We start from the raw sequence: 15,709 nt of genomic DNA, 5'->3' as shown, positions 1-15,709 counted from the left end.
GCATGAGAAGCTTGATGCTGTCGGGAGAACAAGCACCCGTCTCCCGAGTGCCTTCAGGGAAATTATTAGATGTTGATGGCTTACGTTTCTTTCCCATCACAGAAAACCATCACAGGTTTAGCGATGCAATTAAAGTATTATTTTGTTTTGTTTGTTGATCACGTAGTACAAAGTAGATGAGGAAAACCAGGACTCCGTGTACTCAGCGCGCCGCCATTGTTTGTTTACATTGCGTGAACGGTGGGCTGTAATATCAGAAATGGATTTATTGCGTTCTGTAAAAAAGGGGGAGTGGCGTTTGTCGCATTTTGGGAAAAAAGGGAGAAAAGATGACAGAATAACACGGCGGATATTGGATTTTGCATAAAATTAAGAATTTACTTTTAACTACTGACCTGATATAATGCTGATTTTGGCAGTAACTCTTTTTTTTCAAAAATGGCGTTTATTGCGTTTTGGAACCAAACTCTTCATATATATGTGTGTTACCGGTCACAGTAATTTCTTCATGCTTTAAAACATCTTGAATGTAACTCTACACTCTTGCCACATATAGTGTACGTGGATCTATGAATAGACTGTGAATAAATATAGTCCCCGCCTCTACTCATCCGAACAGCTCGAACTATAGATATGAATATGCAAATTAGTCTGGCCTCTACTCTTTCGCACCACCTCAGACCAAGGAAAAAGATGCTACATTCGACGGTTTCAGACAAATAACTGCAAATTTTGGCCTTCTCGCAATGCATAAGTGAACTGTGTGTTTGAAACACTATTGTTTAAGTGTTGATGTTAACAGGTTACTGCGCAGCAGATGAAGCCGAGCTGAAGCAGCAGTGATCTGATTATTTTGGCAGCAAGTTTATGCGGCATCCAAACATAATGAGACATATTTTAAAGGGATAATTCACATTAAAATGAAAATTCTGTCATCATTTACATAAACCAACAGCAGATAGTGACCATTGACAGAAAAAAAATATTCTGGAAGTATTGTGATAAATGATGAAGAAAATATTTTGATAAATTATGGTAAGCAAACAGTTGACGGTACCCATTAAATTCCATCATATTTTTTATTCCTACTATAAATTCATCAGAAAAAAAGAAATTCATACAAATTCATGCAGTCCAGTCCAACACAGTTACTCTCAATATCATACAGTAAAAAGATCACTTCATGAATAAAAACATGGTGTTGAGTTTTGTTGTAAAACAGTAGAAAGAGAAAAAAGCTCAACCATTGGCAGACATTAGTCCACAGAAAGACAAATACTATATGCATCCTCTTAAATTTAAATTTTGCAATGTACGTTAACAGGAAATTAATTATTGGATGGAAAGTAGTGCATTAAATTTGGATACCTCTTTAGCTCCCCACCTTATTGGAGTATTCCACTGTATTGCATAGATGGGCTAAATGCAAATTTTTATATTTATTGCAACAATTTTAGCAAAATATGTGAACGTATGGGTTTCTTTATCTTTGATTCATAAAATAAGTGTTGTGCAGCCGCACTGAAGGATTCGTAAAAATGAAACTCTTCTGTTGTATTTAAAGATGGGGTGCACGATCTCTTAAAGCCAATGTTGATATTTGAAATCACCTAAACAAACACGCCCTTACCCCAATAGAATCTGGACCTTCTTTTGAAAGACCTGCCCCCCTTTACAAAGCGTTTTTCAAAAATAATGCAACCCGCCCAAAAATAATTACCTCTTCATCTGTGACTTGAAATTTACTGATACACCTGTGTAGATAATCTCTATAACTACAAATTCCACTGTCATGGGTGCGAGGTGTTTTGCACCAAAAATAACTCCATACACTCTTACCTTTGCAACATTGTCCTTGAACCAAGGGATTAAATGAAAAAATACTATCTAATACAAAATGTTTAACAAAAACCTCACCCATCACACCAAATACAGCCTGTACAAGCCACTCAAGCCGAAAATAGTAATTCCTAATTTTGCACTTTTTGATAATCTTCTCTTGTGTTTTGCTGTGCTGTCAGAAACTCTACTGTAGACAAAAACTTTTATTAATATTTTATTTAATATCCTCTAGAGGGCAGCACACTCTCAGAAAAAAGGCACAAAAGCGTCACTGGGGCAGCACTCTTATAAAAAGTACATCTTTGTACCTAAAGACTGCATATTAGCATCTCAAAGGTACATATCAGTACCTTATGGTATTTATTAGGAAGGGTACAGTCCCAGTAACAGCTTTCATAGCTTGCAAAAAGTTAGACACTCTAGGCATTAGTATTTGCATTTTCTGAAACAATGACAGGATATTATAAACATATATTGATTACAATAAATACAAAGAGAGAGAGAGAGAAGTTTTTTTATCACCAAACAAAATATTTGGTTATCTCCCTACAGTCCTGGAAATCCTCTTAAATATTCATCAGGACTTCTGCATGCATGTAGGGTCTCAGAAAAAAAAATGTTTCTATTACAAGGGAAGAAACTGACTTGCTATCGCCCAGACAAAGGCATAAGTGCAAAATCTTCTCTTAAAATAAAATGAATATGTAACATAAATGTATGATTTATTTATATTTAATTATCAGGTTAAACAGCACTAGAATTGTTTTTATACTTACAATGATACACAATTTGTTTACTTAAAGGGATAGTTCATACACAAATGAAAATTCTGTCATAATTTTTCCACCCGCATTCTTTTCTAAACCTGCATGAGTTTCATCATTCTGTTAAACACAACAGAAGATATTTTGATAAATGATGGTAACCACACACTTGACTGCCATAGTAGGAAAAAACAAGGAAATCAATGGGCACCATGCTCACCATCAATTATCAAAATATCTTAAACAGAATAAAGACAGACACAACAAAAGATTGAGTAAATGATGACAGAATTTTAGTTTTTGGGTGAACTACCCCTTTAAGTGAAAATTTGTTTGCTTATGCCGAGTTCAGACTGCACTTTAACCTTGATTTAGACTCGCCAACAGGTTCTGAAAAAATCGCCGACAAATGCCTGAAACCAAAGGAAACTCGGTGCTCGTGTATGCGAGTGACATTCACACAGTGTGAATTATCAAATATGCGATCTGAGAGAATATCAAATATCTTGACCTGTATGCGATTCAAACTCACGCCGTGTGAAATGTGTTTTGACTGTAAATAACATCAGTGATGACCTACAGCCAATGAGAGAGCAACATGCAGGGCAGTTGGAAGTTCAAGGAGGAGTTATAAGGTACAGACAGACCAAAATATCAGCAAGCATGGCTTCGGATCAGAAAAAGGGCTGCTTCACTTTTTCTTTTTTTGCTGCACTTAAAAAAATCTTTGCTGCCTTAATTTTTTTTTTTATTTGTCAACGTGATGACCAGCCGATGCCCGACCAACGACCACTGGCTAAACCAGTTTAATCCGCTTACCCGCCTCCTATCCCTACCGTATATATATATATATATATATATATATATATATATATATATATATATATATATATATATATATATATATATATATATATATATATATATATATATATATATATATATATATATATTAATTCCTCCCAAGGGATTTTGTCCTTCTAGGAGTTTTTCACATTGGGTTTTTTCCTAGGGGTTTTTTTCGTCCCAGGAAGAGTCAGCCAACTTTGACTTAACTTAGCACTTTACTGTATACGTTACATTATTAATATGCTCGCTTGTACGGTTTAACCTTAGCCGCTATATCAACTTCTTATATTATCTATTGATTTTCTGTGTTCTCCTCTACATCTTCTCATGTAAAGCTGCTTTGCAACAATTAACACTTGTGAAAAGCGCTATATAAATAAAATTGAATTGAATTGAATTAAATCAACTCAGATTTGTGACAACAACAGTTGTCACAACTTATAAAATATAGCTGAGAAAATTCAACTTAATTTTATAAGTTATAACAACTCACCTGTAGTTATAACAACTCATCTCTAGTCAAGATAAATAATAGTAAGTTGAAATGACAAAAATTTTTAAGGCAGCAAAGTATTTTTTACAATGTGCAAATGAGCGCACATGCAATTTGTATGGCAAGCTTCTTGCGGGCTACCATTTTTAATAATAATCACAGTTTCACGTGAGAACTCCGGTGTTGCATGCGTGACCTTGCATTTTTCCTTGTTTTCTTGTCACTTATCGCGTGCGTTTGGTTGTGAGACGTAATTTGGGGACCGGGACAAAGTTGTCGGCGATTATTCCTATGGTGAAGTCATGCAGTGTGAAATCTGGAAAAGTGAAACCTCTGGCTCTCTGATCGCACCCTGGTGGCGGACTACAATACAAGTCATAAACCCCGCCCTCTCCATGCAAACGAACAGGACTCGGCTCTAAATAAAATAAATATTTACACTTCCAATAAAATTTTCCGAAAGATGGTTTTGGTCCTTTAAAGTAGTTGTTATCACGCTGATGGGCGATTCCACAGATTCGGTCCTCTAGGGGTGAAATGAACAGTATAGATCGTATAATACCTAGTTGTTATCATTGTTTTATTTTTAGTTCACTGTTTCGTTTAAGATAGATGTAAGAAATTCTAAAGTTAGTTTTATCCCACTATGCCGTGGCCTTATTGTGTAATGAGACTTTATTTTATTTCTGTCCCCATAAATTGGCGTTGTCAGGGTGAGAGATTCAGTGCATCTGGATTTTTCCAAAGTGATTTTTTTTTATTTTCTTTAATAAAATCCTGAATTTTGGTGCATAATATTTATATTGGTGTGTCTTCTACAAAATACTACTACTAACACTTAAAGTATAATTTCCTTAATCCACCACGATGGAATGGAAATATTCACTAACTCCTTCTGTCCAAACAGTTACGAACGTTAAATTAAGAATCTAAAGGAAACAGAGATATCATTTTTCCATGTAATTTTATCAATAGCAAAACGATAAAAACATCTTGTGTGGGTTAAATTCTGATATGCATTGCTAAATTATACATTTTGAATAAATCGGGATAAAACAGGGGCAGAGAGTTTCTGTCGAAAAATCATAACGCTTGAACATTTTATTCTGATGCTAAATTTGTCTCAGCGTTTCTCATGTCAGATATGAGATTGTCTAGGTCACGCATGCTCTGCGTGGGAGAAAGAGTTGACTGGATTTCACGGATTTCGACAAATGTGGGTAAGTTTGTGTTTTCTGTCCAAAAGTTTACGAACGTTAAAATGTTACGAATGTGATGAACTTTGGTTAAGTAAACATTAAATAGGATCATTTTGATGAGAAGGATAAAAGAGTGTGCTAGTCGGATCATTGCTAGGGGTTTCGGACTGAAAGCGGCGTCGTGTTCATCTTGAAAGAGCATTCATGGTGGTTGTATACATTTTGACAGATTCTGCACATCAAAGCTTTGTTTGATGGCAGCTAGAGCAGAGGTCCTCAACCACCGGGCCATCAACAAGTTGCCACCGAGTTGCACGAATGTCCTGAAAAAATGGGTATAATAGCCGCGCAATAGCTTATTTGAGTATTTCGTCCTTTAACAGCCAACTTCAAATAAAATTGGTCGTTTCTATAGAACCGCGGTCTCTCTTTTTCTCTGTCTTTCTCTCTACCAGCGCATCAGCGATCACATTGCTGTCATTAGAGTTTGAGCATTCAGTACTTCTAAAACACAATCGATCAAAGAATTGCAGAGGTATGACTTTATGAATCATTTGCAAATGTACCTCGCAAATAATGTAAATACCTGAAGACGTAGGTTTAAAAGGAACCTAAACATTTAGTCATGTGTCAATCATCATTAAAATCATATGGTAAACGGGAGTCTCTGTGCCTCCTCGCCCAGTGTTACATGCATACATTAACTCAACTTTGGTCAAAGTTAACTAGTTTACCATTGCCAGATTTATTCAGCCTTTCACAAAACTGTATCCCAGGTTTTCTTAGGATGTTAACCTGAGAACAATGGCCTTCTCCGTGAAGATTGATTTTTGCAGGCTCTGTAGTGAGCCCTAAACTGTTGAATCGCCCTGATATATGTTCAATTGTTCATTTTTGTGATAAGTTTCATTTTAGCTAGTAATTTGATGCTATAGAAATGGTGTGTCCACGATTCCTTCTGCGCATGCCCTGTAACATGGCAGCGCCCATGGTCGGACATTTCTGGCTTCAATACATTACAATTAAAAATGTTCACAGTCTATGTGTGAAACCCACTGTTGACGACCCATCGTGCAGTGTCAACACACCAACGACTGAACCCTACCCCAGATGCGGTGTGAAAAGATCTGTTACTCGACTACTTCATGCAGTCTGAACTTGGCATTAATGACAACCATGCTCATTAAAGCTGAAAAGCAAAAGAGAGATCCAGATGCCACACAAATCAGACCAAGTTTCAGTAAGTATAACATGTATAAAAGTATGTGAATGAAAATATTGATGCTATTATTTCCTTGACATATCCAAGTTGTATTTTTTATATATTGTCTAAAATATATGTTTGACTTTTGTCTTTTTCTGTTTTAAACAAGGTATTAAGCCCACTTTGGAGGTGATGTGGATCATTTTCATTAGACGTTTCTATTAATGTTGAGATCTTCCATGTTGGTGTAAATCTCTTCATATTCCTCAATCTTAAAGTATAAATTCAGAGACATAAGGGTAAAATTAGTCAATAACATTTCAGACACTATTTGAGGTCAAAAACTGTGTTAATTCACTAAAATGGTGTAAAGTAATGGTAAAGATCGATTATATACTTACAGGGCAGGATTTTCTTTGACTAAATTGCACAGGAGACAACAAACAATTATGTTTATGAAGTTCATAAATCATTTAGGTGCAGATTCTCAGACAGGGTTTAGATTAATCCAGGACTAGGCTTTAGTTTTATTGGGACATATGAGTCATTTTTAAAAACAAAACATACAAAAACAATACGCATCTTGAGACAAAACACTGGCACTAATATACTGTTTTTTAAGATATGTCAGTGCAAGATGTTTTTAAATGAAGGCATCTCCAACATGCATTTTAGGGACTAGGATAAGCCATGTCTGGGAAACTGCCCCTTGAATTCATTGTAAGGTTAATTTGTTTAAACATGTTACATCTGATAAGCATTCAGCATACATAAGCATACACTGTAGAAATTGTGAATAAAAAGGGAATAGAATCATTTACAAATCTCATAAACTTAAATTTTATTAACAATACAATATCAAATGTTGAAAGTGTGACAATTTGAAATGTAATGCCAAATTTTGGCTCATTTTGGATTTCATGAAAGCTATACATTCCAAAAAAGTTTGGACAGGTAGCAATAAGACGCCGGAAAAGTTAAATGTACATAGCCTATAAGAAACAGCTGGAGGAGGAACAATTTTTAGGAATGTTGTCCCATTCTTATCTAATACAGGCTTCCAGTTGCTCAACTTTGTGTGAAAGATCTGGACTGCAGGCTGCCCATTTAAGTACCCTGATCCTTCTTCTACGCAGCCATATGTTATAATTGATGCAGTACTGTATGTGGTCTGGCATTGTCATGTTGCCACACGCACTCATGCAACCACATACCAGGCTTCTGAACTAAGCGTTAATAACAACTTGGGTGTCATGATTCACAGAGAACGGGACCCAAGTGCAAGGTTACGGTGAACTCAAACAGGGTTTATTAAACCAAAAACTAAGGCCCACGTGGGGGAAAACAGCACAGGAACAGATGACACTACACACAAGACTAGACTAACTTGACTAAGATAATAACAAAGACTAACAGACTTGACTAGAAACTTTGACTGAGCTGCTACAAACAGCAATGGTACAAACATACAAAACGATCCAGCACAGGACAGAACACACTGGGGCCTTAAATAAGAAATCTAAACAAGACAACGAGGGAAGGACAGGTGATGGGAGTTAACCAATAATTAATTAACGAGGAGACAAGGGGGTGGGAATATAAACGAGACACAGCAGCACACTACCCAAACAAAAGGCCATGTGCTGCCACACAAAACATGGGTACTGCCACGATCCTGCCCCATGACCATGAACCACTATGAACAACTATGAAAGACTGGCAGGATCATGACAGTACGCCCCCCTTAAAGGGACGCCACCGGGCGTTCCTCAAGGGGGTACACAAGACAATGGACAAGACAAGACCATATACAGACTATGACAGATAACAGATTCAATAAAATAAACTAGAAAGTCCAAGTTGATCAACACAACCAAAAAATGCAAACTACAGATCATAAGGGTAAAGTCCAGGGAGGCTTGGGCAACGGTCGCTGAGGTAGCGGCCGGTCAGAAGGCTGTGGCTGTAGCTGGGCAGACGGCTGTGGGTGTAGCTGTGGTTGCGGCCGGGCAGACGGCTGTGGGTGTAGCTGTGGTTGCGGCTGGGCAGACGGCTGTGGGTGTAGCTGTGGTTGCGGCCGGGCAGACGGCTGTAGCTGTAGCTGTGGTTGCGGCCGGGCAGACGGCTGTAGCTGTGGTTGGGCAGACGGCTGTAGCTGTAGCTGTGGTTGCGGCCGGGCAGACGGCTGTAGCTGTAGCTGTGGTTGCGGGCGGGCAGACGGCTGTAGCTGTGGTTGCGGCCGGGCAGACGGCTGTGGGTGTAGCTGTGGTTGCGGCCGGGCAGACGGCTGTAGCTGTGGCCGAGTTGGCTGCGGGAGCTGAAGAAGGCTGATCCTCACAAGCAAACAGTCAATAAGTGTCCATGGTGAGTCCACCGATACCTGCTGGGTCCCTGACTGGCTGGATCGTTCTGTCATGATTCACAGAGAACGGGACCCAAGTGCAAGGTAACTGTGAACTCAAACAGGGTTTATTAAACCGAAAACAAAGGCCCACGTGGGGGAAAACAGCACAGGAACAGATGACACTACACACAAGACTAGACTAACTTGACTAAGACAATTACAAAGACTAACAGACTTGACTAGAAACTTTGACTGAGCTGCTACAAACAGCAATGGTACAAACATACAAAACGATCCAGCACAGGACAGAACACACTGGGGCCTTAAATAAGAAATCTAAACAAGACAACGAGGGAAGGACAGGTGATGGGAGTTAACCAATAATTAATTAACGAGGAGACAAGGGGGTGGGGATATAAACGAGACACAGCAGCACACTACCCAAACAAAAGGCCATGTGCTGCCACACAAAACATGGGTACTGCCACGATCCTGCCCCATGACCATGAACCACTATGAACAACTATGAAAGACTGGCAGGATCATGACATTGGGTTGTCATTGTCCTCTTCAGTCCGGATGAAATGGCATTCCTGTTTTCCAAAAAGAATTTCAAATTTTGATTCGTTTGACCACAGAACAGTTTTCCACTTTCCCACAGTCCATTTTAAATGAGCCTTGGCCCAGAGAAAATGCCTGCGCTTCTGGATCATGTTTAAATATGGCTTCTTTTTTGACCTATGGAGTTTTAGCTGGCAACGAATGGCACAGTGGATTGTGTTCACCGACAATGTTTTCTTGAAGTATTTCTGAGCCCATGTTGTGATTTTCATTACAGTAACATTCCTGTATGTGATTCAGTGTCGTCTAAGGGCCCGAAGTTCATGGGCATCCAGTATGGTTTTCAGGCCTTGACCCTTACGCACAGAGATTGTTCCAGATTCTCTGAATCTTTGGATGATATTATGCACTGTAGATGATGATAACTTTAAACTCTGCAATTTTTCTCTGAGAAACTCAGACTTATGAGAGACACTGCCACTCTGAGAGGCTCTTTTTATTCCCAATCATGTTGCCAATTGACCTAATAAGTTGCACATTGGTCCTTCAGCTGTTCCGTATATGTACATTTTCTGGCCTCTTATTGCTACCTGTCCCAACTTTTTTCGAATGTGTAGCTCTCATGAAATCCAAAATGAGCCATTTGGCATGACATTTCAAAATGTCTCACTTTTAACATTTGATATGTTATTTATATTCTATTGTAAATAAAATATAAGTTTATGAGATTTGTTAATTATTCCATATCTTTTTACTCATAATTTCTACAGTGTCCCAACTTTTCTGATTTGGGGTTGTATATTAAACTTTTCAATAAACATACTTTAACATATTCATAAATAATGATCTAACACTTAATAAAAGTGCTATAAAGGTTACAGCAATGCCATAGAAGAACCATTACTGGATCCACAAAGACAAAAAAAAACAATTATTATTCCTTGACTATGAACATGGCCATATACAGCGGGGAAAATAAGTATTTGACACATCAGCATTTTTATCAGTAAGGGGATCTCAAAGTGGGCTATTGACACAAAATTTCCACCAGATGTAGCCATCAAGCCAAGTAGTTAATTTATACAAAGAAATCAGAACATTTAAGTATACAAGTTGAGTCATAAAAATAAAGTGAAATGACACAGGGAATAAGTATTGAACACACTTTATTTAATACTTTGCAGAAAAGCCTTTGTTGGTGATTATGTCACAGGTTGGAGCGGACCACCCCTATCATGAGTCTCGCTCCTCCCTCTGTTTCCACCCCGAGGAGGTCGCAAAACACCCCAATGACAAGACAGACGAGAAGTATAAAATTGAACAAGATTTATTTATTTAAAAGAAGGAAAAATCTAAAAGGGGCTGCTGGAATCAAATGGGGGCTGGGGGACTAGCGTGGATGCCTGTACTTATCCTCTCAGACTCAAGGGTGTGTGGAAGGGAATGCCTCCACAACAGGTGAGTGTTTCCGTTTTTTTTCTTCCTCTCTTCACCAGTAAGTGGCAGGTAGGTTCTCCAAACCTCTGTTCCTGGACTTACAAGAGGAAATGACAGGTAAAAGTACGAAGGTACGTATGTAGATAAATACAACAACTCTTAGCTGTAGGCTATCCAGGGGGCTTACAGTCCAAACACTGAATGTACTGTATTCAATGTACAGCAGGGGCCCAGGGGAGTATGCAGATATGTATTGCAGCTCTTGTTATTGGACGGACGAGCATGCAGGCGAGTACCCTGGACTTTTAGCTTTAGGCAAACAGATAGATACACAGGACTCTTGACATTGGGCAGGCAGGTAGGTACACAGGGCCTTTCAATGTGGGCAGCCAAGTGAGTACACGGGGCCTTTAACTTTGGGCAAGCAGGTAAGTACAGGGGGCCTTTCACTTTGGGCAGACAGTTAAGTACAGGGGGCCTTTAACTTTGGGCAAGCAGGTAAGTACAGGGAGCCTTTCACTTTGGGCAGACAGTTAAGTACAGGGGGCCTTTAACTTTGGGTAAACAGGTAAGTACAGGGGGCCTTTAACTTTGGGCAAACAGGTAAATACAGGGGGCATTTAACTTTGGGCAGCCAGGTGAGTATACGGGGACTACACAGGTAAGTACTCAGGTAAATATGACTTACGGCAAGCAGGTGGATACACTGGGCTTTAGCTTCTGGACGTACAGGCTGATGCACTGGGCCTTTAACTCTGGGTAAACAGGAGGCTTTACAGGTGAGTATTCAAGGTAAGCTTAACTTACGGCAGGCAGGTGGATACACTGGGCTTTAGCCTTTCATAGCACAGACGGGTGGAGGAGACGTGTCTAGACACAACCAGGTCGAATGGTTCCGCTTGCAAGCAGACTTACGGATAACCCCCAGGCACTTTCACTTTCCAACATTCAATGAAGATCAGTGTTGGGGGTAACGCATTACAAGTAACGCGCATTACGTAATAATATTACTTTTCTGAAGTAACGAGTAAAGTAACACAATACTTTATAAATGTACACATTAATATTGGAGTTACTTTTAAAAAAAAGTAATGCGAGTTAATTTTCAATTTAATTAATTTAGTTTAAAAATAAAAAATGTACTAAATTAAAGTGAACATATTAACGTAGAATTACAAACTCTGTGCTCCTGAGCGGGAACAGTTTAAGTCAGAAACGGGGATGGCAGGCCAGAGCTTGACATTTTTGCGATCATAAAAAACACCTGCAAGGCCTAAAAGAGGTCAAGCCTCAACCAAGTGAGAAAAAGTAACGCAAAAGTAACTTAAAAGTAACGTAAGCATTACTTTCCATGAAAAGTAACTAAGTAACGCAATTAGTTACTTTTTTGGGGAGTAACTAAATATTGTAATGCATTACTTTTAAAAGTAACTTTCCCCAACACTGATGAAGATAGTCCCGCGTCGATATGAGCCCTTAGCTCGGGACCTGTAGGCTGTTAGCAGAGGACACACAACTTCACTAGCAATTATCAACTCCACTAGATTTGCAGAAGAAAATACGACACCTCTTTACACAGGCAGAGGAGGGTGTAACTGGTCCTTTGGTCGTGTACAGATATGGAAACGGCCGTCCAACGCCACCCCTCGGCTCCTCATGCACAGGGCTCTCTCCTCGGCCTAGGATATGACTACTGACAAACACTGAGGACAGCACAGGATGACAATTCTCCACGTATACTCACTTCAATAAAATCACCCACCGCAATCTTCACACTCAAAGTGAACTAGGGTCAGTGTCACAGCTTCGGCCCGGGTTCGGAGACCCAGATGAACAGACGACAGAGGCAGGAGGACAGCACGTGAAAGTGTCAAAGCCACGGTCCTAGGACTTCTTCTCCGCTAACTCCCACACACACACAATGACTGAAACAGACTGAGTGATGGAGGAATACTTAATTCCACTGCACAAAGACGAATTTGGACGATGGTAAGGCAGGGATAAGGATGGCAGTACACTTTAGATAGAGTTCTTACTGTATATATCACACTGTTCCTTTTCTTTGCACAGTACCTCACACAGACGTCCCAATCCTCCGAAGTTGTTGCCCAGCGGGCTGCTTCAATCTCCTCCGTCTCCACTTCCTCGCTTTTAAATTCACTTGCTATGTCCGTTCAACCTCTCCAGTTCCTTCAACACACATGACAAGATCACAACAGCATGGTAACAATGAATGTCTTCTCACTTATCTCTGCGCTTTAATGCAGCCCAATATCCGTCTTTCCTTCACCCAGCCTGCAAATCCACATCAAAACGTCTCCTCCAACACACCGACAGCTTCCACCTAACTCCCAGCGTACAACGGAACAAAACTTCAACCGGAGCAAAACTTCACGCTTCCGGTCTCTTCGCTGCCCTATTTATGGGCCTCCTCCTCTCATGAAAGCCCAATCACTGATCGCCACATTTTTCTTACACACCTGATCGAGATTACTCCTGATTTCTCTTGCCCGGAGTCAGCCGGAACCAGCCAGGTGTTTCCTGAAATGTCACTCCGTGACAATTACAGTGTCACGGTGATCCGTGTCATGTTTTGTGTGTCTCCGATTACGTCACCTGGACAATTCATGGACTGATTCATCACACCTGTTCCTTGTTAAGTGTTGTGTATTTATACTGCTGTCTGTTTCTCACCTGTCGCCGGATCATTGTCATTGTCATTGTGTTCATGTCTGTTCCTGTTCCTTCTGTTAGATGTTCCTGAGTTTACCCGCCTGTTGTTTTATTTTACGTTCTGTTAATAAATGTTATTTATTTCATGGTGAACCCTGCACTTGCGTCCTCACTCCTGTTACCAGTCGTGACAGAATGATCCGGCCAAACTGGACGCAGCGGGTTCACGGAGGGCGGCTCCCCCAGGAGTTTCGTCGAGGGGGAGTAGTGACATCGGGGTTCCTTCTCCACCAGCCCCGATGTCTCTTGGGGACCACCGTGAGCGATCGCTCGCTCCTGCGGGCCTGCGGGAGGAGGACCGGCCCAGGCGGTCCCCCAACGGTTGAGTCGTCGTCGTCGACGGTCCCTCGGAGGACCACCGTCCCGCTCGTAGGGGGATCCGGAACGGACCACGCCCGACCATTTCCCCGGGGTGGCTACCGAGGTGAGGGTCCCCATTTCCGCGAGGGGACGGGAGATGACTTCCGGGGGGCATCGGATCGTCGGCGATTCCCAGGAGGGGGGTAATTCGTCTGCCTCGATTCTCGGAGCGATCGCTCCGGTTCTCCTGGCGCAGTCCGGCCCACCGGCCTGTGGGTTTCGTCCCGGCGGCTGCCGGCATCGCCAGGGTCCTCAAGCCCTCCACCCCTCCCTTGGACTCTTGCTACCAGACTTTTGTGTTTGTGTTGTTCATGTGAGTGTCTGGTAGCCACTCTTAGAGGGAGGGGTCATGTCACGGTGATCCGTGTCATGTTTTGTGTGTCTCCGATTACGTCACCTGGACAATTCATGGACTGATTCATCACACCTGTTCCTTGTTAAGTGTTGTGTATTTATACTGCTGTCTGTTTCTCACCTGTCGCCGGATCATTGTCATTGTCATTGTGTTCATGTCTGTTCCTGTTCCTTCTGTTAGATGTTCCTGAGTTTACCCGCCTGTTGTTTTATTTTACGTTCTGTTAATAAATGTTATTTATTTCATGGTGAACCCTGCACTTGCGTCCTCACTCCTGTTACCAGTCGTGACATACAGCTTCTAGACGCCTCTTGTATGGAGAGACCAGTCGTCTGCATTGCTCAAGAGTGATTCTAGCCCATTCTTCCACACAAATGGTCTTTAAATCTTGAAGAGTTGCCTGGTCGAATTATGGTTGTCTGGCGAGGGTGCAAATTAAAACACGTAGATCTAGTATCGTTCTGAGGCCACCTTCTTTCTTTGGGATGAGAAAAAATGGCTGTAAAACACTGACTCACTTTACGCTGCCGGGACGGTCTCTATTGCGCCTTTTTATAAAAGAGAGTGCACATTGTCTCTGAAAATCTGTATGCGATCGTCTGAGGCCATGGTGTAGAGAATGCCGCGAAACCAGGGTGGTCTGCAAGGGAATTGTAGCGAATAACTGTTTTGAATTGTGTTTAGAATCTAATACGGTATGGTGGGATGGATTGCCAAAAGTGAAGATTGACGGCGATGTAAATATGGACGGCAAGCCGTGTGTGTGTATTGAGGAGGAAGTTTGCTCTTTTTGTGAAAAGGCAAAAATGTTTGTCTCACTGTTACAGTAAGGTTTTGTCCAGTGCCCGAGGGGCTGAAAACGCAGAACTTTAGAGGGCAGGCCGGCCGAAGCGTGACCTTAGCCTTGTTTCCTCCTCGGATTCATGTCAGGGAAGCAGCATTGATAGTGGATAGTGAAGAGCCAGATTCGTTGCGCTGCGCAGATCCTTAAAAGGCACTGGGTCCGACCCATCCATATCACGGAGAAGCTTGGCACACCTGCAGCACTGCCATCGTATGAAGGGCAGAAGCGGCGTGGCTGTCAACGGCGTAGGATTTCGTCGCCAGCGATGACGTGAGATGGCAGGGCTTTGAAGGGTGGTTGAGCTTGGCTCTCCAGCTGCTGGCCGATGATGGGCGGGGTGGGCAGCTACAGACTCCTCGAGCAGTGGCAGCTTGGAATAGCCGCATTCATCTGCGCCGTCTATCACTGAGAGGACTTAAGAGACGGAGCTTTGAGCTCGGGTGGAGTGAGGGGCATGACAAGACCGCGAAAAGGGCTTCCTCTTGGAGCACTGAAGGAGAATAAAGGTGAGTTATTGCATTCGACCCGGAGTTCGAAGTGAACCCGTCACGGTTAATCCGTCTCATGTCTTGTTTGTCTTCCAATTGTTGTCACCTGGACACCAATTCATTGATTAATTACCTGCCTCATCACACCTGTATGTCATTTAGTCTGTGCATTTATACCCCTGTCTGTGTCACACTCACTGCTGGATCATTGTCGCTACTTCCATGTCTGTACCTGT

This window comes from Misgurnus anguillicaudatus, chromosome 24 (assembly GCF_027580225.2).
Source record: "Misgurnus anguillicaudatus chromosome 24, ASM2758022v2, whole genome shotgun sequence".
Classification (NCBI taxonomy): domain Eukaryota; kingdom Metazoa; phylum Chordata; class Actinopteri; order Cypriniformes; family Cobitidae; genus Misgurnus; species Misgurnus anguillicaudatus.
The sequence above is the reverse complement of the archived record's forward strand: the minus strand, read 5'-3'. Positions refer to the sequence as shown.